General features: G+C 40.0%; 1 protein-coding gene across 3 annotated transcripts in view; it reads right to left on the reverse strand.

Moving 5' to 3' along the window:
• enox1 (ecto-NOX disulfide-thiol exchanger 1) overlaps positions 1 to 2,966 on the reverse strand; it is a 113,486-nt gene extending 110,520 nt beyond the window's left edge. For all 3 annotated transcript variants that reach the window (XM_084725470.1, XM_084725471.1, XM_084725468.1), the window contains exon 1: positions 2,843 to 2,966. The gene's annotated coding sequence lies outside the window, so the exon portion shown is untranslated. The remainder of the gene's footprint in view (positions 1 to 2,842) is intronic.
• Between the last annotated feature and the right edge of the window lie 21,860 nt (positions 2,967 to 24,826).

The raw sequence follows: 24,826 nt of genomic DNA on the forward strand, positions 1-24,826 counted from the left end.
AATGGGAGATGGAAGAGAAAGGAGAGATGAGAGGAGGCATTAACAAAGAGGAGAAAACAAGAAGATTGGAGTGAGGGTGAATAGAACATGGCTGAAGAGAAAAGGAGGAGTGAATAATGAAAGGGTGGAGGAGAGGAAAGGCAGAGTAATGAGGGAAAAGGAGGGTAAAAGAGAGCGAGGAAGGAAGAAAAGGAAGCAAAGGAAAAGAAAAAGTAGAGGGAGGAGAAAACTGAATGTATAATGATGACGGTGGTGTTAATCCATCCTAATCCAGCCTTATTGCTTTCTCTCAGCCTGCAGTGATATGCCTCTGGGTGCTATACATAAACAAATTACAATATTTTCTTTCTTCTTCGTCGTGTTTTGTATTTTCATGTGTAATCCATATTTTTCTACATTTGTGTTCATTGTAGGTTCATGACAGAGTAAAAGGAAGTTAAAAAAACATCAATAAATTACAGTCTGGTGTGACATATCTTGTTATCGTGCAGTAATAACTGACTGAACTAAAACAAGAGGACTGTTAAGATACTGTTACACAACCAATATCATAGTTCAGCACCATCAGCGAGCCACAGCATGTATCCACAATTACACGAGTCTTTCCAGAACCAAACACAAAACTATTTAAGTAAAGGAATGGATTATCTGCTCTGAAGTAAGTTGCAAACATTAGCATGTCCGCCTAGCTAGCTGCAGTAGCAACATAACTGAGTGTTACTTCAGCTCAGTTCAGTCTGTCCTGCTTTTTTATTGGGTTTTAGTGGAGCTTCATTTTCTAGTCACCCCAGCTCAACATTATTACTTTACACCTGGGACGTGTTAGCTCTAGCCTCAGATTGTTAGCATGATATCATGACTTGAGACCTGTTAGCTTCTCCCTCAGTCTGTTAACATAATATCATCAATTTGTCAGCACGATGTCATGATTCAGTCTGTTAAAGAGTACTAAACTGTGACCAGGAGCCAGCTCTGTCTACAGACTCCACCTACCAGCACAATATTTTACTTTTACTTTATTTTTATTTTCATGTGAAACTTTTGTGCTCACTGCAGGTCCATGATAGAGTAAACCAAAGAAATAACACATCTATAAATTACAGGCTGGCGTGATAAAATCTTCATATTGTAAGATAAAATCTAAATGCACTAAAACAAGAAAACTAAAGACTAACAAAGTATATAAACTGTTATGCATCCAACTCATAGCTTAGCATCATTAGCTAGCCAAAAGCACATCTGCCTGGAGGTACACAAATATACAAAGAGTCTTTCCAGATCCCAAAATGAAAAACCATAGGACAAAATGTATTGAAGAGTGTATTGATCAGTGTGCTTAGTACTAATATGAACTGCAAACATTAGCATCTCCAGCTAACTAGCTCAGCGACTGTGTACAGTAGCGACAAGGCGCCTGCACATTTTCCATGTGTCAAATTCTTTTTTCTACTATGAAAAAAATCAGAACAAAAACACAATTTGTGTACCAGAAGTTGTTGTATTGTCTTATTTACTATCTTTTACAGTTGTGACCCTCAAGACTTACGTTGTAACCCTTTGAGGAGTCCTGGCCTCCAGTGGACCTATTAAACTGGTTCTGGCTCCTCTAAAAGCCACATTTGACATTTGAATTGACTGAAAATCCTGATAAGGCAGACGAAGCTACGTACAATATAACACGAATTATTACATCAATGCCTCATATTCCTCACAGATTTACAGTGTTGACCGTCAGATTACTACAAACTCCTGTTTGTGTTGGCGAAACACACAAAACTTCAGTCCATCTCCAACTTTTCCATCTGTCACAGTAAAGCTAATAAAGAACTACAAAGAAAGACTCTTCTGATTAATGACACACTGAGCAGATATGAAAGTGGAGACAATATATCTATTCCTAAAGTGCACAATTTCAAAAACTTTAGCCTTTTTGGCCTGTTAAGTAAAATCAATCGATAGATAAATAAATATAGTGAAATGATTCAAAGTTCCAAACTCACATCATGAGATAAAAATAACTCAAACATCACTGGTTTGAGTCCTGCTGAGGCCCTTTGTTCTCCATTGCTCTCTCTCTACCGTCAGCTACAATAAAACCGTTTGTGTTTTGGCAAACCTGCACCAATGAACGTGATGCTGCTTTGGCTACAAGCAGTTTCTGTTCACACTGTACAAAAAAACAAGTATCTGGATTATTTTTGACACTGAAGACGAAGAAGTCTGAACCCAATCTGTTCACATGTAAATGATGTACTGATGTTTTTTGCAGCTGTAATGAACACACCTCAACATTCATACTGCATTCACATGGATTCAGGCCGACACACATCACTGTCTGAACGGCACAGGAAAAACAGACCAGCGGTCTGATGGATGGCAGGATAATAAAACAGAACACGCGTGATGATACGTTGCTATGGTGATGTTGTACTGTTTACAAAGAATAGACAGAAATAAATCCAGTAATCCAGCTGTACAGCATGTAGCTAGAAAATGCAAATTTCTCCTAATATTCTATTGATTCAAACTTAAAATTAATGTTGAATTCCCTCAAAATCAAAATCTAAAAATAAAATATAAATCTTTAATCTCTACCAAGATACTGATGTGGTTTGACATTCAGCCACGACACTGACCACAGCCTGGTGTTTATAATGAAAAACGCCACAGAATGAAGAAAAACATTCAGCAGTGCTTCATGTAACCCACAGAAGGACGCCTGCTGATTTGATGAAGAACGAACACGCTCATGAAAAGTGTCGGTGTCACATCTGTATCCTGAGCACAAAACTCAGAGGAAAGCGAAAAAAGAAAAAAGGAAGAAAACAAAGTGATGACTTACTGATGTTGGAGTGCAGCAGCTGACGTCCGATGGTCCCTGTGGAGACAAACGCACACAGATCAGTCTCAAAGATCCTGTGCTGAGGCTTTCATGCTGTCCTAATGGAGTAAGTGTGTGTGTGTGCATGTGTGTGTTCGAATCTCTTCAGGTTTCACTTGTGATGACATCATCTGAGCTCTGCCCGACGCCTGAAGCAGCACACCGACTCTGTGAGCGTGCTGGCTTCAGGGCTGGTGCAGGAGGTGAGTCGCTAATAAAACCGCTGTATGATTTACAGCATCCTGAGGGCCAGAGCGCTGCTACACACACACACACACACACGCGCGCGCGCGCGCGTGCAGACACACACACACACGTGCACTGAGCACCAGCTGGGCAGTGCTGACCTTTCTAAATAAAGGGTAAGCTACAGAGAGCAGTAAAAGTGTGTGAGGAGAGAAACAACACAAAGAGCTGCTCTGATTAGAAATCTCCTGACAAAAGTGTGTTCGGCACGCAGGCAAATGGCCACTTCACCTCAATCACCTCACCAACAACAATACGTTTGACTCGGCCAATCAGAATCGCCAGCGAATGACATCACAGAAGTTTTATTTCAAGCCAACGAGGTGTAACAGGCTTGTAAAGTGCAGCTACAAACTCTAATGGGACTACAAGGAAACCATAAAACCTACTGCTAAATTAAACTGGACATAAATAGAATCTTACAAAATGTCTTGTTTTATCCAAAAACCAAAGATATTTAGTTTGTTAGTGAGAATTATTTATTACCATTTTAGCTTCATAAATGAACGGTTAACAGATTGTTAAAGTTGCTCAATTAATCAAATACTTTTTTGAGCAGTTTTCATAAAGCATTGCAATGCATTATAATAAAGAATTACTGACATTCTGCATTCCACAAATGACAGTTCACAGGGTACAGAGTTTACAGTGATAACAGCGGCAGATTCGGGGGATGGCCCATTGCTCCAAGTCTGAAACCTCAAAAACAAATGCCCATTGCTCTGAAAATACACACTCTCCTTGAAGTTTTTTGCCCTTAATATCTTGGATGTGCAAACATAAACATAATAATACTAAACACAGTTTGGTTAGACACTAAAAATACTTAGGTTTAGGAAAAATCATGGTTTAAGTTGTATATGTAAGTTCGAAGCAATGGGCCTTCAGTGCAAAAATTTTGTTTTCAGGATAACAGTCTATAGGAGTTTAATAATGACGAGCCATCAAAAAAATGGAATGGCACCATGGATACTGTTAGACGATCAGCAAGATAACCCACTGGTTAACCTATAGAGACAGACTCTCCCTCGACTTTTTCCCCTAAATGTCTTTGACACACAAATGTCAGATGACCTTCATCATCATGGTTAAGATGATAAACAAGTGGTTAACTTTGTGAAATGGTTGCAGTTGGGTTTAGACACCAAAATACTTGTTTAGATTTAGGAAAACATCATGGTTTGGGTTTTAATAAGTTACACGAGCCTGTTACGTACATAAGTTGGAAGCTAAAATTTGCTTGCAGTATAACAGGCCGCAGGAGTAATTTGAAACATTGGATCCTTGATTTCAGACAGAAGGTTTCACATTTCTAGCTAACAGCAATCGGATTTTATGGCTGAAAAGACAAACATCACCAGCAGATTTCATCGGCTATAGCTAATTCAGTTATTCAGCTAATATTAGTTCCACAAGTCCAGTAGAAAACACTGTCTCTGCCTGGATTTTTAACTTTCCAACTGACTTGTTTTAAAGCAAGAATCTCATGAAAGGAGCTGTTTAAAACCTCTGAGGCTAAAGCTAACAGGTAAAAAGTCAACATCCTCAGCAGTGATTCCACATAGAAGTTATTTAATAATAAAGAAAATGTTTTGCTCCTGTCTTGGTGTGTAAAATTTGTTATTATTATGAATATGACAGGTTACAAACTCTTAATTTTTTCTAATTACCCTGTTTAGCTAAGCTTCAGATTATAGCCTCCTTTGTTTTCACTTTCAGCATTACAAGAGAAATTACTTTAAGGATGAAGATTAACTGCTGGCACTGACAGATGTAACGGAGAACATCTGATGGAGTTCCTACAGTGTAAAGCTAATAAAAATCAGGTACAGCCAATAACGTTAGCTTAAATTCTGTTAGCATCCAGGCCCAACTTCCACACTGTGAGGAAATACTAACATTTTAGTAGTTAACAATGCTTTTCAAAAAATTGTAACCTGCATTTAGTTAATCATACACTCCTTGGCTTCAGATGCTACTGTAGGTATGAGGCTAATTAGCTTGAAATGCCAACAGCAGGTCAGGGCAGACAAACACAATGTTTAATCCATTCAGTTAACTTTTTCTCTGTTTTTGGATTTGATTAAAAGACTAAATAAAACACCATTCTGCAAACTGTTTAAATGCTGAGTATTTTGTTGACTACAGCTCAATATGTTCAACATGTGCAGAAATACAAATACAGACAGACCTGTGCCTGACTACAGATAGAAAACAGAGAGCATGACATGATGTTAATGTAATGCAATGTCCCGGTCTTTGTTAAATAATTTAATTGTAAGAAAACTGTTTCAAAGACATTAAGCATTTAATAAATTGATGGTTGACAGTTATGGAGCAGCGCGTGAATAGAAAGTGACTAATTACTGTTTAGTGTTCAGCCAAGCGAACCGTACAGTGTGTTACTGCCAGAGCAGACCATATGGCAAAGACAATCTGAGCCAAGCCAAAGCAGCCCAGACGAAAATCAACCAGTCCAGCTTCCAGCAGCTCCTGACTTCTCGCAGACTGTGCCAGGATACCATACAGCATATATACCACATGCAGCTTTTACTGGGTGAGGCTCGACACCACGGAGCATGCTCAGTAGATTGACTGACTCTCCTGCCATTTCAAAACGGAGACAAAACCCAAATGACTCTTCAGGAGCAGACTGGACAAAATCAGTTACATGTTAAGGCTCTTACTTAATAAAAACAGGGTGCATTGACCACATGTCATGGTTTGGACTGTCCCGGTGTCAAGCTGTCCAAAGTCCTGACAAATATCTGTAAAACACTAAAACATCCAGGTTTTCAACACTCACTGCCAAATTGTCCTGGTGACCACAAAACTAGCAGTGCATCCACAGTTTAATATTCACGCAGCTTCAGTTGGAATTTGAATAATGTGCACTATCTATTTAAGTTCATGTGTGCAGCAGAGCAGTGTGCAAAAGAGCTGGGTGACGGTGACTATAGATCAGCAGGTGTGGAGATTATTGAATACTCTCCCAGCACAGTCACATCACTGGTTTCAAATCTCTGAAACAGCCAATCACAATTCAATATCAAAACCACTAGGGGTGGCTCAATACCATTTTTTCATACCGATACTGATACCACAACCTTGAGTGTCAGCTGATACTGATCGCAGTCTGACTCCATCTTTTTCCCTCTCATAAACTACTAAGCTCTTAACAAGACATTTGTATTGATGCACGTAACATTTAGGCTAATGGATCGTATCGGATTGTACTTCTCCTTTTCTCTGACATCCGATCCAGTGATTTTCACCAGCAGCAGACCGATACTGGTACTGAGTGTAACAACAAATCAGAAAATGAGAAGCTTTACCTCAGGATATTATCTGGATTGTTCAGAGTGTCACACCTTGAATAACACAAATCTGTACCCGAAAACACGTGGAGTATGATTGTTCCATTAGGTGATAATGACAGGAATAAAAAATGGTTATACTGAGGCAGCCTGGTGTTGTTTTCAGGTGCTGTAATGCAGGTAAACACAGTGAAAGGCTGTGCATAACGTCACTGCGCTCTGGTGCAGCTCTTCTCAATTTATAAGCATCAGTCGTGCTGCCTTCAGATGCTGTAGGGATTTTTAAAAAAAACTGAAGAGAAGCTTACCATCCAGAATAAAGCAGCGGTGGACAGCTGTGAGAATCACCTGCGTGCATTCATAGATCAACGCAGACTGATCTACAGAATTTCCTGCATTAACCACGTTAAATGTTATTTCCACCCCCACTAATTTCAGATGCCGCCAGCCGCCGGCACAAACTTGTGCTACTGCAGCTGCAGTCACTGAAAGGATCCGTTGTGCTAAATTCTGAAATGATTATCCTTCATCCTGATGAAAACGCCTGTGGTACGTGCATACTGTAAGTGCATGTCCACGTGCATGAGCTTGCGGTATTATTAAGGCTCCTGGTGTGGGGAACTATGGTTACTCTATTAAAGGGGTATTACAGCTTTTATAAAGTTGCGGGACTTGAGAGAGACATGTTGGAAAAGCTAAGAGGGTGAAAATGGTAAACATTATTCATGCTAAATATCAACATGTTTGCACTGCTACTCTGAGCATAGCAACAAGCTAAAGTTAGCATTTAGCTCTGTGGTACAGCCCCACAGAGCTGTAGCATCTTAGTTTGGTTTACAGCCAAATATCTGCTTACAAATAAAGCTGATTTATATTTTCACATTAGTTTCATTTTGTTCTGAAATCAATAAACAACACCATTACAAAAAGGATCAGATATAAGGTCAAAATATAAAAAGTTCACATCACAACATCTGAATTCTGAAAAGAGAAACTGTACTAATCATTTTTTATTTAGGAATTTGTTATTACTCCTGACACTGCCTGCTTAAAAAACAAAAAAAAATTTGTCAGAAAATACTGCACATAAAAAATAGATGGCGTTGAAAACAAGCCACCACTGAGCTCCTACCAGAATACCTTCTCCACAGAAAATGAATGGGAAGTGGTGAAATGACACCACTTACTAGAATTAGCGCGAACAGCAGGTGAGCTGTTAACCTTTCCTTTGTCTTTCTTTCTTCCTAAATCTTTGCTCTTATTTCTTCTATTTCTGTTTTCTTGGTCTCCTGTGTGTGTTTTAAAGAATGTGTCTTGTTTTCACTTTCACTTTCATTATCACCCCAACACCACCAAGCTGATTTGTTATGCAAATGACTGCATAAATCTGCATATCACTCAACGAGATCTCCTCCGTGCTGCACGGTCTGATTGTGGATTAGTCAGAGGGGGAATTTACTACTTATCTATATGATCTCATGAGAGATGTATTAATTTAAAGAATACTGCAGCATATTTTTACCATTTTATTATTATCAAAGAATCAGAAGGAAGAAAAAAGAACCCGTCTCTTGCACTGATTAGACATTCCTTCATTATAACCAGCACGTCCTCATACCCAAGGACAGAACAGGTAATTCTCAAATGAATCCCAAAACAAAATATATGACCATTATATATATGTGCACTTTGGTTAAGACAGTTACAAAGTGCTTCACAAAGAGATAAAACAATAAAATGAAATAAAACAGTGTATAAAACTGTATAAATAGCATAAAAAGAGATTAAATTCAAACAGAGATAAGAGCTTTTCTGGAAAATAATATTTCAAAAAGAGATTTAAAAGCAGTGAAAGAAGTAGCAGACCTAATCTCAGCAGGTAATTCACTCCATAGAGTGGAGGAAACCGCAAAAGCCATTTGGACTGCGAGGACGACCAGAAAGCCGCCGTGCGCTGAGCTGAGAGGACGCCCAGGCTCAAGGGGTTAGAAGTTAGAGGAAGACGAAAGAGGGAGGCCCGAAAAATACTTGTGTAGAGGGTGTTACAGAAATCTGAATGGAGAAAAATAAAAGCAACCCTGCATAAATTCTCAAGAGATAAGAGTGACATCATTTTTATACATGAATTTAAGTTGAAAAAAACATGACTTGGTTGTCAAAACAGAGGCCAGTTATTGAAATTGGATGTTTCCTCAAAATTGTTCAGCTCTAAGTCATCCAGCCCGAGCTGGCGAGGCCACGCCCCCTTCTTGGGGAAAATTTGTGGTTTCGTATGATGGGAGAGATGGAAAATGCAGAAAATCTGCTGTGTAGCAGGTTGTAAAACAAATAAACATGCAAATCCACCACAATCTCTGGTTCCCCATCCTTCCTGGAGAGAAAAGGATCCCAAAAGGAGAGCAGTGAGACTTAATGAGCCACCAGAGGACAGTGATTGTTACGACTGATGGAGAGATAATGTTAGCTCGAGTGTGAGGCTGCTGGAGTCCAGTCAGCATCACACTGTGGTCTCTGACTAAATCTCAGTGTAGCTCAGATCAATGGGTTTTCTTATTTTCATACAACATTAAAGGGACTGTTCACCCAAAAATGAAAATTCAGTCATTATCTACTCACCCTCATGCTGATTAAGGGTCGGGTTTATTTTTGTTAAAACACTGCTGGAGTTTCACAGGAATACAGTGTTGCAGAATCTCCCAAAGTGAATGGTGATCAGTTTTCAAACATAAAAAAACAACTGGATAAAAAAAATAATGCCTTCATACTGCTCACCTGATATAATCCAAGTCTCCTAAAGTCCCAACATACATAAAACCACCATCACAAACAGGAAATGTTTGTTTTCCTGCTGTTTTTTTCTTACTGCAGGCAGGTGAAACACTCCTAAAAAAACAGCAAAGCCACGAGGAGCAGAATATTTTAGCCAAATAGCTCTCTTCCTCCAGGGTCCCTGCTTCCCCTGCCTGGTATTTTTCCTCTCTGCTCGTCCGGGTGTCATTAACAGTGATTTATACGAGGGCTCTGTGGAACACGGATGGTGCCAATAGGTGGGATGCAGGTACATCGCCCCGGCCCTCCCCTCCCCGCTCACCCTGCTCCTCACCGCTCCGGTGATTGATCAACACAAACACAACGCAAAGCAGAGGGCCATAAAAAGGAAGGAAACACACACAAAAACACACAATTAGTGTGCGTGTTTTGTTTCGGGAGACAACAGCTATTGTGCGTGATGAATAGAGAGGCTCGTCTGCGGAGGCCTGGAGCTTTGTTTTGGAGAGCAGACCGGTGCCGTCTTGAATTCCTCACATGGCTTTTAGTATTCTGCAGGAACATCTGTGCCAACGTTAACAGCCCTGACGCACTCATTCACAGTTTCACCAGATATATGTTTCAGACTCATTTTGAAGCATCAGTTTCTCCTCCATTAATGAGAAGGAAAATATTATATTTATGAATGAGACTCTCTGCATGAGCCCCTCATGTCTGCTGCAGTTTAAATCCACTAATTATGAAGGTGTCGGATTTAAATCCTGTTCGGCTGCTGAACACTTAATAAACGGACCCGACTGCAAAAACGTCTAAGAATACAATTTCTGTCTGCAGTATTCACTAACATGTCCTACAATATGATGATTATGATGGTTAGAGTTAATATCACAATACAATTAAGAATATTTATCTGATGTCAATACATAAAGAAATGGCAAAATTCACACAAAATAATCAAATTTGTGTCTAATTCAATAAACATTGTTCTGTTCTGCTGTCATAAAAAAAGGATTATTGTAGGATTATATTTACTGTTATTCCTGACTGATTAATCTGATATTTTTTTTTTATCAACTGATTAAACATTTAGTTTATAAAATGTCAGAAAATATTGAACCGGATCTAAAAGTTGACAGCGAGCAGCTCTGTGAGGACAATGTGATCTCATAGGATGGCGTCTAAGTAGCACGCGACTTTTTACAAAATAATACTTTTTAGAAAATGTGTGTCTACGTATTTTAAGCTTCTCAGGTGTCATTAAACCTTGTTTTGTCTGGCACATTGTTCAGTTTCGGACATGATAACAATAGTCAGGTGACGTTCGTCACAGTTAATGTTGGAAAACTGTCACAGTTTGTTCAGGTTTAGGCACCAAAACTTTTTGGTTAGGTTTAAGATCACCATTTGGGTTAAAATACATAAGTTAGTTACATAAGTTAAGATACATACATAAGTTTGGTGCATTGACCAAACAAACTGTTGGACAAATTGGCTTGTGGTCCAATGGGACATTTTTTGGCCTATTGGGATTTCAGAATAATGACACATCAGAAAAATGTCATGGCGCCACAGATATCATCAGACAAAATGTTAATGTTAATTTCAGACAAAAATGACTGAAAAATAACAAATTTGTGGCTGAAGTGACAAACATCACCAGGTGATTTCAACACCTGTAGCTAGCTAGCTAATTAAGCTAATGTTAGCACAAAAATATCAGACTGATGGGTCCAGAAGAATGAGAGATCAGATCTGCACAGAGCAGACACAACACACTCAAATCTTATGCCTGAAGGAGATAATCTTCAAATCCTCACACTTGAGTGGCTGGAACCACCAAATGTTTTACATATTTATGTGAAAAACTACAAATTATTACTCCATTATCCAACCAGTTGGCTAATCATTTGCAGCTGTGAACAAAATTCAAACTGCAAGATCAGAAATAAGCATTTGGATGCAATCTTAAGTGTTTTTAAATGGTAGAGTCACATTTTTGTTTTCTTGCCAAAACTGATTCACTTCATGTCTGTGTGGTAATGAAGCCACAGCCTGCAGACAGTTAACTTGCATAAAGACTGGAAACAATATGTCTGGCTCTGTCCGAAAGGTAAATGAAGTGTTGTTTTGTTCACAAATAAGCTGCAAGGAGCTCATAAACCAGACAGCTGGTCTAATCTCAAGATGTTTATCATTTCAATCAGCAGGAGCCACAGGCAGCTAAAAATACCTTTTGCTCTTTGCTCATAAAAAAGAGCATCATCAGATAAAAGATCTGATTGACGTTCATTAGCACTGGAGCTCAACAAACCCGAGATTCAGATCCATGAATATCTGCAGCCTGAATGCATGTTAACGTTTCCTGCCGTAGCCGATCGAGGCTGCATTTAAGTTGTGAGTAGCAGCAGAAAATAGCTCTGATCAGGGTTTTCCTCAAGTACAATGAGGACAGGCAGAGTGTGTGATTTGATGTGATGTGCAAAGAAAGGCTGGTTTGCTTTGTAAGTGGCAATCTAAACAGCCTGCTGCTCTCACTTTTACCTCTAACAGACGTTATATTATAGAGAAACTTTGGCTGAAATGGTTATTTAAAAGGCTGACAGCTCTGATATATGCTTGACCAGTCGTATATCAAACACAAGCCAGGACAACTGTTGCACACCACAGAAAATGATAGTTATGGTCCCCATACAACATGGGCAATTTAGGCACTCAGACCTTCTACTCAAGTAATGGCAGCAGTACTACAGTGTGGAAATACTCTGTTATCAGTAAAATTCCTGTATTCAAAGTTTTTAGTAAAAGTACAAAAGTATTTAGCATCAAAATGAACTCAAAGTACCAAATGTTAAAGTATCATGCAGAGATGATTATGATTATGCAGCATAGCCCATTTCAGGACAATATAGATTATTGGAGTATCATTATTGATGCATTAATGTGTATGCATCGCTTTAATGTTGCAGCTGGTGAAGGTTTTATACAGACAGACTGGTGCAATCTGCTCTGTCAGGCTCCTGTTTGTATCCAGATGCAAACACACCTGGAACAAAGTAAAAATAATGGAAGTATTTCTCTGGATTTTCAGTTTTAAAGTATGAGACTATAAGATAACAGATGCAAGGACAAGAGGAGGAACAGAAATGATTTAAGAGCATGCAGTATGTTTAAGAGGTGCTGGCTTATTTACACAATGTTATGATATGTTGATATATGATATGATATGACCATAAATACCAGTATATCGCAACCCACTCACTCCTGCAGTTAGTGGGTTTCCTTAAACAATGTGCCTAGCTTGCAGCTATCAGAAGATCAAAAGCTAATACTTTTTTGCACTTTTTACAAGCAGCAAAACCATCACTAACGTTATTCTCAGAGTCTCAGCTACCAATTTTATCCCAAATGCCTGTCTTGGCCTTTTGATGACACATCATCCACAATTTGATAATCACCACTGGCTATTTTTGCCTTCATGTCATACATTGAGATGTATTAGCTAGCAGCTAGCCCACATCACTGCTGGATCAGTGATGTGGGCTGCTGATGTGATCAGCAAAATTCCTATTCAGCTGCATGCGAAGATGAAACAGTAAAATAAAGCAAATACCTGAAAGAACAAACAGCAACACAAGAGAAAACCACAGAGGTTCAGTTAGAAGCTACAAAAGTACTGAGAGCTGAACACGGGCACTTTTAAAAACTTCTTTCTCTGTGCTCTCTTGCACAGACATCAGGCTTTCTGGCGCACATCAGAAAAATAAACAGAAAGGAGTCATTTTGGTGTAAAACCAATAGAGGTAATGTCCTGAGGTAACAGTCTCCTCAGTGTTCCCATAACATCCTGATCGTTCCCTTAAAGTCGATCTGCCAAATAAGATCCCTTTAAAGAACTCCTGAACTCCTTCTTCTGGAACTGTACAATTTCTAGCTGAGCTGCTTCTTCTACTCTGTAAAAAAGTTGCAAAAACTCATAATTTCAAGGCAACTCTTAAGTTTTTAAATAAACTACACAATTTTTTGCCAACTAATAATGTTTTGTTGAGATAATTTACATTTCTTCTTGAGGTAAACTTGTATCTTTGAGTTTTTGAAACCCAAAAATTATTAATTATAAAATGATTTGCCATTATTTGGGTACACTTATGGTTTAAGTTAGGTTTACTCAACAATTTTTGAAATACAAATTTGGGAGGGGTTTCTAAAACTCAAAGATTGAAGTTTGTCAAAGAAGAAAAGTCAGTAATCTCAACAAAAGATTATTTAGTTGGTAAAAGTTTAATAACTTTTGAGTCAGGATCAAAACGCGTGTGCGTTGATGGCTAAAACTTGATGAACTGTCAGGCCAATTATTCACATGTGGAGCTCACTGTTCTCCAAAGTAAATGATGATTTAAAGATCTTCTGATGGCTGATTGATGAGCAGGTTTGATATCAGAGACACTGTTCACCGTCTCTCCTCTGGCTGGTTAGTTCACACCTGCCTGCCTGTTTCTTTCCTGCACCGTCATTAGCTCCAAGAACAGACTTATAGGATCATCCACCCACCTGCTGAGAAGCTCCATGAGACAGTGTTATTGATTCTCTACTGTTCAGGTGATGTATAAATAGACGCAGAGGTGTATAAATAGAAAGGCATGTATATCCTGCAGTGTAGGAGGCAGAGGGAGCGTCTGACTGTCCCTTTCATCTGCTGCAGGACTGGAACCCCGACAGACTGCATTTTAAATCAAAGTTCATTTTTGACTTTGGAAAAAAGGAGTTCGACAAAATACTCTCAGTATCTTTAACTTTTTTCACATCTGACCCAAGAGCTCACGCAGCCAACAAACTTAAAAGAACTGGTCCTCTCATCACCTACACTGCTAATGCTAAATGCTAATGTCCTCCAGTTTATATAGCTTTGGGATACGAATGGTTACGGGGCGTCATCAAGCCACATAACCAAATAATAAATACAATGTGAGGGATGCTTACCTAAGCTAGAACCAACCGATTTCAACCAATAATATCCTGATATTCACCTGTCAATCAATCTTCCACTTTTAGTAGTGCAGAGCTAAGGCTAAATTCATTAGTTAGCTTGCTAGCTACAGTATGCTACATCAGTGTGTCTTCCAAGATGTTCACCACCTCAAATCTTGCTCTGCTTCACCAAAATACTCTGATTACAGGCCTGCTGACTAGAACTTGATGATGTCCCCCAGCTGCCCAGCTTCAACTCCGGCTCAGAGTTCCTGCTAACTTAGCTGCCGTTAGCGGGTAACAGAACCAGGCTCAGTTGCCTCCCATTGAATACAGACAGAGTGGGACTGAACACAGCCTCCAAGAACGACAAGGAATACAACACCAAGGTTGTTCGCTGAGTTTCCTGATGCTTTCCTGAGCATCCTGGTAACTTTACTCGTTGCTAAACTAGCTAACCACTAACTGCTGTCTGCTCGGTTAGCCATGTAGCTAAATTTGCCCACTCTCCATCGAACACAATATGTCCCTGCAAATTCGTGATTCTGATGTATCATTGCAACTGCAACATTACAGTTATAATGTTACCATTAGTTATGTTGCTGCTACACTGAGGACACAGATATTCTCTGATCAACATCATCTAGTCGTCATCAAGTTTCCTGTAATTTATATTTATGATGTTGCTGCAAAATTGCTGAAACATTACATCTTCAAAAAGTGGTGGAAATGTTGAGACAACATTGCAGCGACATTGACAATAATGTGCTGGAAACGGCACGCTGGAATTTCACTTTGTAGATTTCTACAATGACCCATGACGCAAATGTTACGTTGCAGCTACGAACCTGCAACAACTGTTTGTTGGTAGGATCAACCCTGGGGGAGTCAGGAGCCAAACCCACTAAGAAAAACATCTTTGTTTTGTATTCTCTGTCGCCAAATGTGTGTCTCTGAGGCTGTGTTTGGTCCCAGTCTCACTGTCTTTGCTGGGAGTCAGCTGGTTAATGGACCGCTGTAGGTACGTGGCTGGGGGTGGGGGTAGGGGTGGGGGGGTGCTCGTTCAGCAGCGCTATTGGCGTCTAAGACAATTCCCACCTTAACTGCTTGTTTTTACAGGAGACACAAATATACAGAAGCAAATAATTCTGTGATTTCTGTTTCGTGACTCCAGTTTTTCCCAGTGTCCCTTTGTGGGAAGTCACAGGTGGAAACAAAGAGGGGACACACTACTGCGTGTATTCATATCGCATATCCAGGAAGTAAACCCAGTAGCTACAAAGGTTTTTTGGCTTGTGTGCCAGACGAGCGGTCCTCACTGGACTGAACGGGTGCCAGCTTTGGTACCCAAGTTTGGTAGTTTGGTACCCAAGGCTCATTTAGCCTCGAATCCAACACCATCTCTCCACTGATATCAAACAACAGCACTTCCCAAAATATCTTGGTGTTTGTGTATTTAGCCAACATGTGAACATCTGTCAGACCCAAACACACTTTTCTCACCAGCGTACATCAGCTGTGGAAGAGGAGGAGCGGTTCTCATGTACCGAGCGTGCTCATAAATCATGTGTCAAATTAGAACGTGTCAGCGGGAGAACGTGTTGGAGAGTCGTGCTCACTGCTGAACGCAGCACTGACTCTAATCATGTCCAATTACAGCACATTCCTACCCGCCCACACACATAAATCACATCACACAGACGAGTATAGAAAAATAATATCACCTTTTCATGTTGGACTCAAATTGATTTGTGAAAGAAGCCATCAGGCACTTATTACTCTCCATGAGACACAGCTGATTATCCCTGTGTGCTCGGATGGAAATATTCCTGAATGAGAACAAAGAGATTTCACAGCACACACACACACACATACACACACACAACATGGAGACGTACACAGGCAGGATTCCCATAGGACGTCCGTGGAGCCTCCCTCCAATAAAGAGGATTATAGATTTTGCCCTGTGCACCCGAGTGTTTCCAATGAAATAACGGCCTCCTCCTGCACAAGTCATTAAAATTTAAACCATCCCCCCTTTTAGCTGAATATCACTGTACTGCTTTTGCATGCATCAGAGTGTGTGTGTGTGTACCGTGCTCCTGTGTGTGTGTGTGTGAGAGAGAAAGAGTCTGCATGCAAGGGGTGTGAGAAAATTAGAAAGGAAGATAAGAGGAAGTGTGAGTGAAAATGTGTTTCTATCCTCCGCGGCCCTGCAGGCTCAGCGGCTGGTTAAAGATTTCACACACACACACACGCACGCACGCACACACACACACACATGCACAAACAGAGACAATCCTGAAATGGGGAGGAGGAAGATGAGGAGGAGGCAGTGAGATGAATGTTAAATTTAAATTTTTCTCCAAGCTGATGGTGTCGACGGGAAATACATATTTATGTTGAGGCAGCACCTCGACAGCAGCGGGACACTGCTGCATGCAAACAAACATACACACATCTGCAAACACACACACACACACACACACACACACACACACACACACACACACACACACACAAATGATGGGAAGTTTTAAAAAGAAGTTTTATATGAGGTAAGACCTGAAAAGCTTGACAAGCCTGTTCCTTTATATTGGCATGGATGTTAAGCAATATTTAAAAAACTTCATGTCCTGTGGTCATGTCGCACTTTAATTATTGGCTACGCTGCTAAAATGCCCCCATGACGACCGTTGGTATTGCTCCGTTTTGTCCGTATGCATAACGGTGTGATTGCATCAGGCGCGGCTGCGTCGCCTTCAGGCCGTACCACGTCCGCTAGAACTGATTGCGATCTGCACATTGCTTTCGATGCCGCCGACATCAGCACCTCTCCACCACGCTATGCTACGAGCCTATTTTTGACGGACGCCACGTCAATCTGCACAGAGCAGGTCGAGCGTGCCGGTGGTCGGACCCAGTAAAAACCATACAGCCTGATGAATTTGCAAAATAAAAGACCCTGTGCAGGTTTGCGATCATGAAAACAGACAAAAAAGATTCAATATCAATACAGGATCGACTTCAGACCTTGTGAATCTTATCGAATTGATTCGGGAAATCTGAATCGTTACCCAGTAAGTCACATATGAACAAGCAAATGCCTGCAGTTTGGTGGAGCCAAATTCTGTAATGTGACTTGGACTGGACTGTTGCCAAGCAACACACAGACTAAAGTTAGCTTGTTTGCAAGGCTGCACCATCTGGTAAAGAAGTCATATAGTGATTATTTTGGCTTAAATTGCGATATGCGATGGAAATGATCAGTTTTACATTACAATTTTCATGTTCATTGAAAAAAAATAAATAAATAAAATTGTGATGATGTGATATTTATTTAAAAAAAAAAACACTATTGAGATAACTGTGCAGCCCTACTTGCTAGATTACTTTGTGTAGGTTGAAATGTTACTGCAGTAGAGCTCCACTTTAGGTCTTTATTTTTAGGGTCCATAAAACTGCCTCCAAACTGTATTCAGCTCACTCTTTTTAACGGACTGTTTGTATTTTTGAGTCTCATCCTGGTACAGAGCATGTGAGCGGAGCTGAAATGATTAGGGAGCGTGAGCGGTGGAGGGTTGGATGGAGTGCAGAGCAGGCTTTTTATAAAAGGATTGTCACCTTATCTCCCGCTCCATCCCCCTCCAATTTCGCTCAGGTGCCGCTCACACCGTCTGCTGTGGTCTAAAACATCCTCAATGATCCTGTTGCCTTAATACAAAAACATGAACATCACACACTGTTTAGTCATTATAGAGACTGAGCTGAAAAAAGGTGAGGCCAAGATGTTTTAAAGAAATAAACTACTATTAACAGTAATAATAGCAAAGAAATAAATAGATACCTATAGCGACCTTTTCCTAAACACTGCTGGTTCTGTGGTGTTCAAATTTTAAATCTGAAGCCTGCAGTGTGTCATAGAAGCTTGAATTGATGCACATGTAGTGAAGCTTATAGTGCGTTTTGGCCGACAGGCTGCGATTGAATATAAAGCTGAACTACAAGGCAGATTTTTCTTTTTTGGAGTGAACGATTTGTGGAATGAAATGTGAGATGGGCGCGGAGCGCTAATGAGCAGAGCGTCCTGGAGGAACCAACCACATAAGAAGCCAAACCACCAATAAACCCATCAGCTGATCATGAAAGCTGTTCAGGAAGAGATCCTATAACTGATCTGTATAAGCCATGTACATATTTATGCAAATCATTTTGTAACCATGGTAACACGTGCATGTCCGCAGGGGTATTTTTGTCTGATTAACAGATCAAAAGCTGTTTAAACTGCTGCGCTCGTGTCCATGTATTTTGTCAGATTAAAAAGTATGTGACAGCGATCTCACGATTATTAAATGTTTTGCGCATGATGTCACATTAATATAACGGTTGCTAGAAAAACTGAGGAATGATATATGTGGTTAAAGTCCCAGTGATGCTGTACTCGAGATCAACTGCTGTACAAATAAAAATAAAATCAATACTACTAATCCCATACAGCAGCTGATCAATTTGCTGCACGCTCAGCTGGATGACAGTTAAGTCTTTGTGTTGAGGAAATGAATCATCATACCAGTCTCATGTTTTACTTGTGAACTTGTCAAAAAGAGAAGTCCTGGTAGAGACCTTTTTCAAACTGCAGCTAAATCAACACAGCAGGGTTTTCCTCAGGATGTGAAGTGTTGATCCAAGGATGCAGCGAGAGCCAGAGGCCGTTCAACTGCTGGAACGTAATGAGAAATCCAATACCTTCAAGGCCAGTCAGTCATTTTTCAAGACATTTTAAGGTCTTATTATAGGCTAAGTTGCTCTCAACTCCAAAATATGCTGAGATTTTTCCACCCTGTAAAAAGATATTGGAAACATTTATTTAAAGGTGATTTTGACTGAACAGACCAACTCTGCTCTTTATTGAATTCTAATAAAACAGTAAAAGCTGTATTGTTGTGAAATGTAACTTATATATGAATCTGGAGTCACTCAACGTGTTTTATTTACACTAACTTTATTTATACATCATGTGAGATTTATATATTATGAGACAAGCTGAGGGAACAAAGTGCTGATGTGGGGTTTTTCCCATTTCACTCCAGTCCGCAACTATAAAACATTTTTTAAATAAATCCCTAAACCTCAGGCATTATTTAAGAATATATGCCAAGCACCTGGTAATAACATGCGTCCTGAGTGACCTGATCATAGGTAGACTAAGTACAGATGTGAATCTTTGTTTAATCATAATATAAATTACAGTTGGGCTCTCTTAGCTGCAGCAGATGTTTGTGAAAACACCAGTAACCCCAGACTGCCTTTAAAAATCACGGAATTTTGAGTTGAGTGAGGAGAAACTTTATAAACTTTGTGAAACACTGTCTATGACAAATTCTTCCCTATTTGAGCCCTCTTGTAAATACGGCAAATGTCATATGTTATTTCTTTCTTTGTGGACGAGTTATAAATCTGCTGTGCCTTCTTGTAAATTTGGCATTAAATGTAACATATTAAAATGTTTCCTTCCTTGTAAAAACAAAAAAACAAAAAAACACTGTGTTGCTGTGAAGAGCTGACTCTGTTGTTGCACTGAGACACGCACTTTTTCTCTTTCTGTGCTTCATTCACCAACATGTGCACTGAAATGAATTTACTGGGCACACAAATAACTTCCCACGCAAAATTACAGTCGGATTCATGCAGCTTTCGCACCAGCAAGGTTTGTTCTTCAGAATTATTCTAAACTCACAGGTTTGTACCTGCTGTCTGCAACCTGCAAACTGCCACACCCCTTTTTCTCTATATGAGGAAATATGTTGTAATATCACACTGAAACAAAATCAGGAAATAACATTTTACTTCTCTGATTCACTAACTTTCTACCATACATTCAATCTGTAGACGCACAGTCGCGCTGCCCGTGTGTCTGAGGAGGAAGCCAGAAAAGACAAAATTCTGTGACTCATAAAAATAATTCCTCAGGCTGCAATAACCGACGCAGTGCATGCTGGGTTCCTGTAGAAACGGAAAACGGACTGTGTCTCTGGGGAAACGGAAATGGTTTGATATTGAAGATGCGGCAGAAAAATGGACCCTCGGATCTGTCAGGTCAATTTAGAGATTCACTGCAGTTATTAGATAAGTCCATAAATGGGATAAGGACTTTCACTCAACAACAACAATAATAATAATAATAATAATAATAATAATGATAATAATAATAATAATAATAATAATGATAATAATAATAATAATAATAATAATAATAATAATAATAATAATAATAATAATAATGCCACAAATGTGCTTAACATAGAAATAGATAATTGCAACATTTATGATAAAAACCTATGAACAAGGGAAAATAAAACTAGATAAATCACCATAAAAACACTTCCAAGTCTTCTATTAATAATTAATTAATTTATTAAAAATGTTCATTTCCACTGAAACATTATTCTGTTATTGTTCTATTTAGTTTAGTTACGTTGTGACACGGAGCATTAAAATCTGATCTGAGGTCTGTGCTGTAATCCAGTCTGGATCAGGAGGCCTGTGTTATTTAATCGGAGCAGAGAGAACTATCGATCAGGCCAATTAGGAAACTTAGTGAAGTGACACACACATGCTACATGAGCCGGTCCTCTCCTGTTGCTAAGCAACCTGATAACTCAAAGACTTGTGGGATGAAGTGAACGTGCTTTGATGAGCGCTCGTGTAAAAAGACCTTCCCATCTTCCTCTCTCTCTCCTCCTCCTCCTCCTCCCTCAGTCTTCTGTGTCAGCTGACATGCAAGTTTACAACCAAAAGATGTGTTTGTGTTTTCATTCATACCTGCTGAAGTGTAAAGATTCACTGAGGGGAACATCTGTGCCAGATGTCAGGTGGCATGCAGTTATTTTTAGATATTTGTTTGGTACCATGCCATCGCTCTGATGGCTCATTATTCCAAAACCCCAATAGTCCGAAATATGTCCCATTATTCTGACAGCCTGTTATCCCGAAAACAAACAGCCACTGCTCCAAAAATACACACTGTCCCTGCAGTGACACACAGTAACACACATGTGATTTAATTTACTTATGTGGCATAAAATAAGTAACAGCAGCCTCCTGGGTGATGGTCTGGGTGTGTTTGACCCATCTGTCCACCTGACCTCCTCCATATGCGGGACAATCTTGGATTTTTGCGGTTATCTTATAGGAAGATATTTTCTGGAGCTGCAATTAATCATTATCTTCATGGTCGATAAATCTGGCAATTATTTTCTTGATTAATCGGTCAGTTCTTTGGTGAAAAATGTCGATCTGTGTTTCCCACAGTCCAAGACGACATCCTTGAATGTCTTGTTTTGTGCACAACCCAAAGATATTCAGCTTACTATCAGAGAGGAGTGAAGAATTAATTGCGGATTAATTTAATACTAAATATATGAAAGATGTAAATTTAAAGGCTTTTCAGGGGCTCTATTCATTTTGGCCAAATATCTTATTTTATTCATTTTTTTTTTATGGCAGTAGTTTGATGAGCAGGAAAAGCTGAATGTAACAGTTTACTTCAAAAGGTATTTAGTCTCTTTTATATTCAGAATAGAAATCCTGCTGCTGAATAAAACACAATTTCCACCAGGCGCGGCTGCGTTGCCATACGACCGCGCTGCAGCAGCGGGACCATTCTAGACAATGCTTGTAATTCTGCCAAAAGCGCCTCGGCGTGTCCCAGCAGCGACATTTCCCTCCGCTCTGCTTCAAATATGTGCCGAGTCTATTTCTGACGGATGCTGCGTCAATTAGCACAGAGCAGATCGAACGGGCAGGAAGTCAGACACAGAAAAGGCAGGGAGAACGCAGTTAATTTTCAAAATAAAAGACCCCGTGCAGACTCACAATCATAAAGGCAGACAGAAAACAAACTATTTAACCAAGTAGCCTGCTTATCCAGAACAAGGAAAGAGGACCTAATCAACAAAATCTGAGCAAGTAAACATAATCAGCTGAAATGCTTCTGAAACGCTGCTGGTGGGACTTGCAGCCGTGCGGAAGACGGATCAGATCCGTGGCGTAGACGTGCCACGCTTGGTGGAATCAACCAGTTAGAAAGAAATATGAGTAATTATATATACAGTCGCTAGAACAGTGTTAAAAAAAGCATCAACCCAGCCCTGACGCTCACGAGAGATACCACCTAATGAGAAATACGGGTCATAATAAACTGCTTGCAAAGACAAACTATTTGGCTGTTTATCTGGTGAGGACGGGCTGGTTTTTCACCATCTGTCCTCTGACTGAGTCGGCTGCACGTCTAGAGTAAAAAGAGCCCCACTGGACTCGGCTGCATTAGATGGAGGATGTCCGCGTGTGACTTAGACATGCTCTACATACCACAGACAGACTGTAGGCCAGAAGCACAAGAGAAGAAAAGATGTGGCCTATTTAACCTTTGTGTTCTCTCTCTGCATCCCCTCCAGCTACTTTCTCCTCCTCAGCTGTAAAGGTTGAGAGATGAGCTCTGACTCCTGCTCTGCACAAAACAACAAGTCAAATACAAACATGCATATTTAATGTGGGCCTCAAACAAAGACAAAACAGGATGATATAGAATCGGGTTTCAGGTGAAGAGCAGCCTGCGTACGACGTGCACATGTACCGAGGAAAAGCTAATGTCATAAATATGAAAATTTTCGGGATGAGCTCCATTAGTTTTCTGGTCAGGCGGAGGAGACACGAGTCCAGCTCAGCGGGAAAGATTCAACAACTTAAGTCCAACTTCACTTTCCATCGGCTGCAGAGCCAAGAAGTTACTACGAGAAACAAAGAAACAAACAGAAAATATGTGGCGTGAAGAACCACAAATCAGAGAGGCGGTGGGCACTGATCTGTACCGTGTGTTGATGGACAGCTGGCCGACATAAAACCCTGAATAAACAAGTGAAAAAACAAATACAGATGCTTCCATGCTGAGAAAGAGGAGTCACTGAATGATTTGATAAACATATAAAAACTAAATCCATTTGTAAAAATACAATACACAAATGATGCATGATGTTGGATTTTTGTAGATATCTGATGTGAGGACAAAACCAAAATATTCAGTTTACTGTCACGTAGCAGAAAAGAAATCAGAAAATATTCACATTCAAGAAGCTGGAATTTGAGAATTTGTACTTTTTTGCCTAAAATTACTCAAACTAAGTGAATATGAAAAAATGTTGGTGGTTAATTTAATATTTGACAAATAATCGATTAATCGCTCAGCTCAGCTTTAATATTTTACAAGTCATTTTGTCCGACTGCAGATACAGGCACATTTTTCCAGAAAATGTGAAAAACTATCTAGGTTTTAAAACTGGTCACCATTCACTTCAATTGTACTGGATTTGGCTGCAATGCTGTTTTCAGCTGAAGCTCCAGGAGTGTTTTGTGAACTGGAGATCTTCACCCATCCTCACATGAGCACAGGGGTGAGCAGATATTGAGTGAAATTTCATTTTTGGGTGAACTATCGCTTTGAGGCAGCGTCACTCACAGTAAACGTCTTCATAGAGACAGAACAGCAAAACCCGCAACAGAAGGATAATCGATCGGTTACCAATTGACTGATGCATGCAGATATTAATTGAGAACCACAGGGTGGTTACTGGGAGGAATCTGTAGGCACCGGGCAAGCTCAGAGACAGCTGAATTCTGGGAGGTGTAGTGTGGTGTGAGACGTGACTGCAGGGGACAGGTGGCCGTCCAGCAGCATTCATCAGTGAGACCATCAGAGCAGGAGGCGCTCTGAGCAGCCATTACTGTCACACACACACACACACACACACACACACACACACTGCAGTTACAGTGGTTGTAGCTGTGATGTGACTTGCAGAGTTTGAGAGATATCAGCAGTTAAGACGTCTGCCTCCTCTTGACTGTGATGGAGCTGCATGGCGTCACTCAGCTTGTGGCGCTCAAATTATAGAAAATACATCTTAAAAAACTTAACATCAACGTCTCTTTCCAGAAATACCGACCCTCTTACTCAAGGTAATTCACACACCTTGTTGTGAGCTGTTTCATGTCGGAACCATTTTCTTTTTGCCAAACTACCCCTGTGTTATTCTGCTTACAAAGTAAACTTTTTAAACTCAGATTCTATACTTGTGGTGGTTTGTCTTTTTTAATAAGACAATTTTCCTAAAATTAGATCATTAAAAGCAACATATCGCTTTGAAAAGTGCCTCACCAGAGCACAGCCATCAGCTGTGTTTCAAACACCTAAACCCACCAGGCTGCTGCAGTATAACCACACCAACCTCCACACCCCTCAGACTGCTGGGTTATACTTTCATATTCTGCTTTTCTATCACATTGCAAAAGCTGTTGTTAATTACTAAACAGTGTGACCATATATGATGTGACGTACGGCTGTATGTCCCTTCGGATAATAGCATCTGCTAAATAAGGGACATGATGGAGATTCAGACACCATCTGTCTTTGGGTGCAGATTTGTGATTATGTGTGTTCATGGAGAGACTCTAAACTATCCAGACATTCCCTGAATTAAAGCTTTCAGTTTGCTGAGCTTTCCTAGATGCTTCAGAGCTTTGAAAACAGTGATGTGGATTGCCCGCTTCCCTACTTGCCAGGGCAAGTAAAACGCCATGTTCGGCAAGTAAA

Source organism: Lutjanus erythropterus, chromosome 8 (genome assembly GCF_056507025.1).
Source record: "Lutjanus erythropterus isolate fLutEry1 chromosome 8, fLutEry1.hap2, whole genome shotgun sequence".
Lineage (NCBI taxonomy): Eukaryota > Metazoa > Chordata > Actinopteri > Lutjaniformes > Lutjanidae > Lutjanus > Lutjanus erythropterus.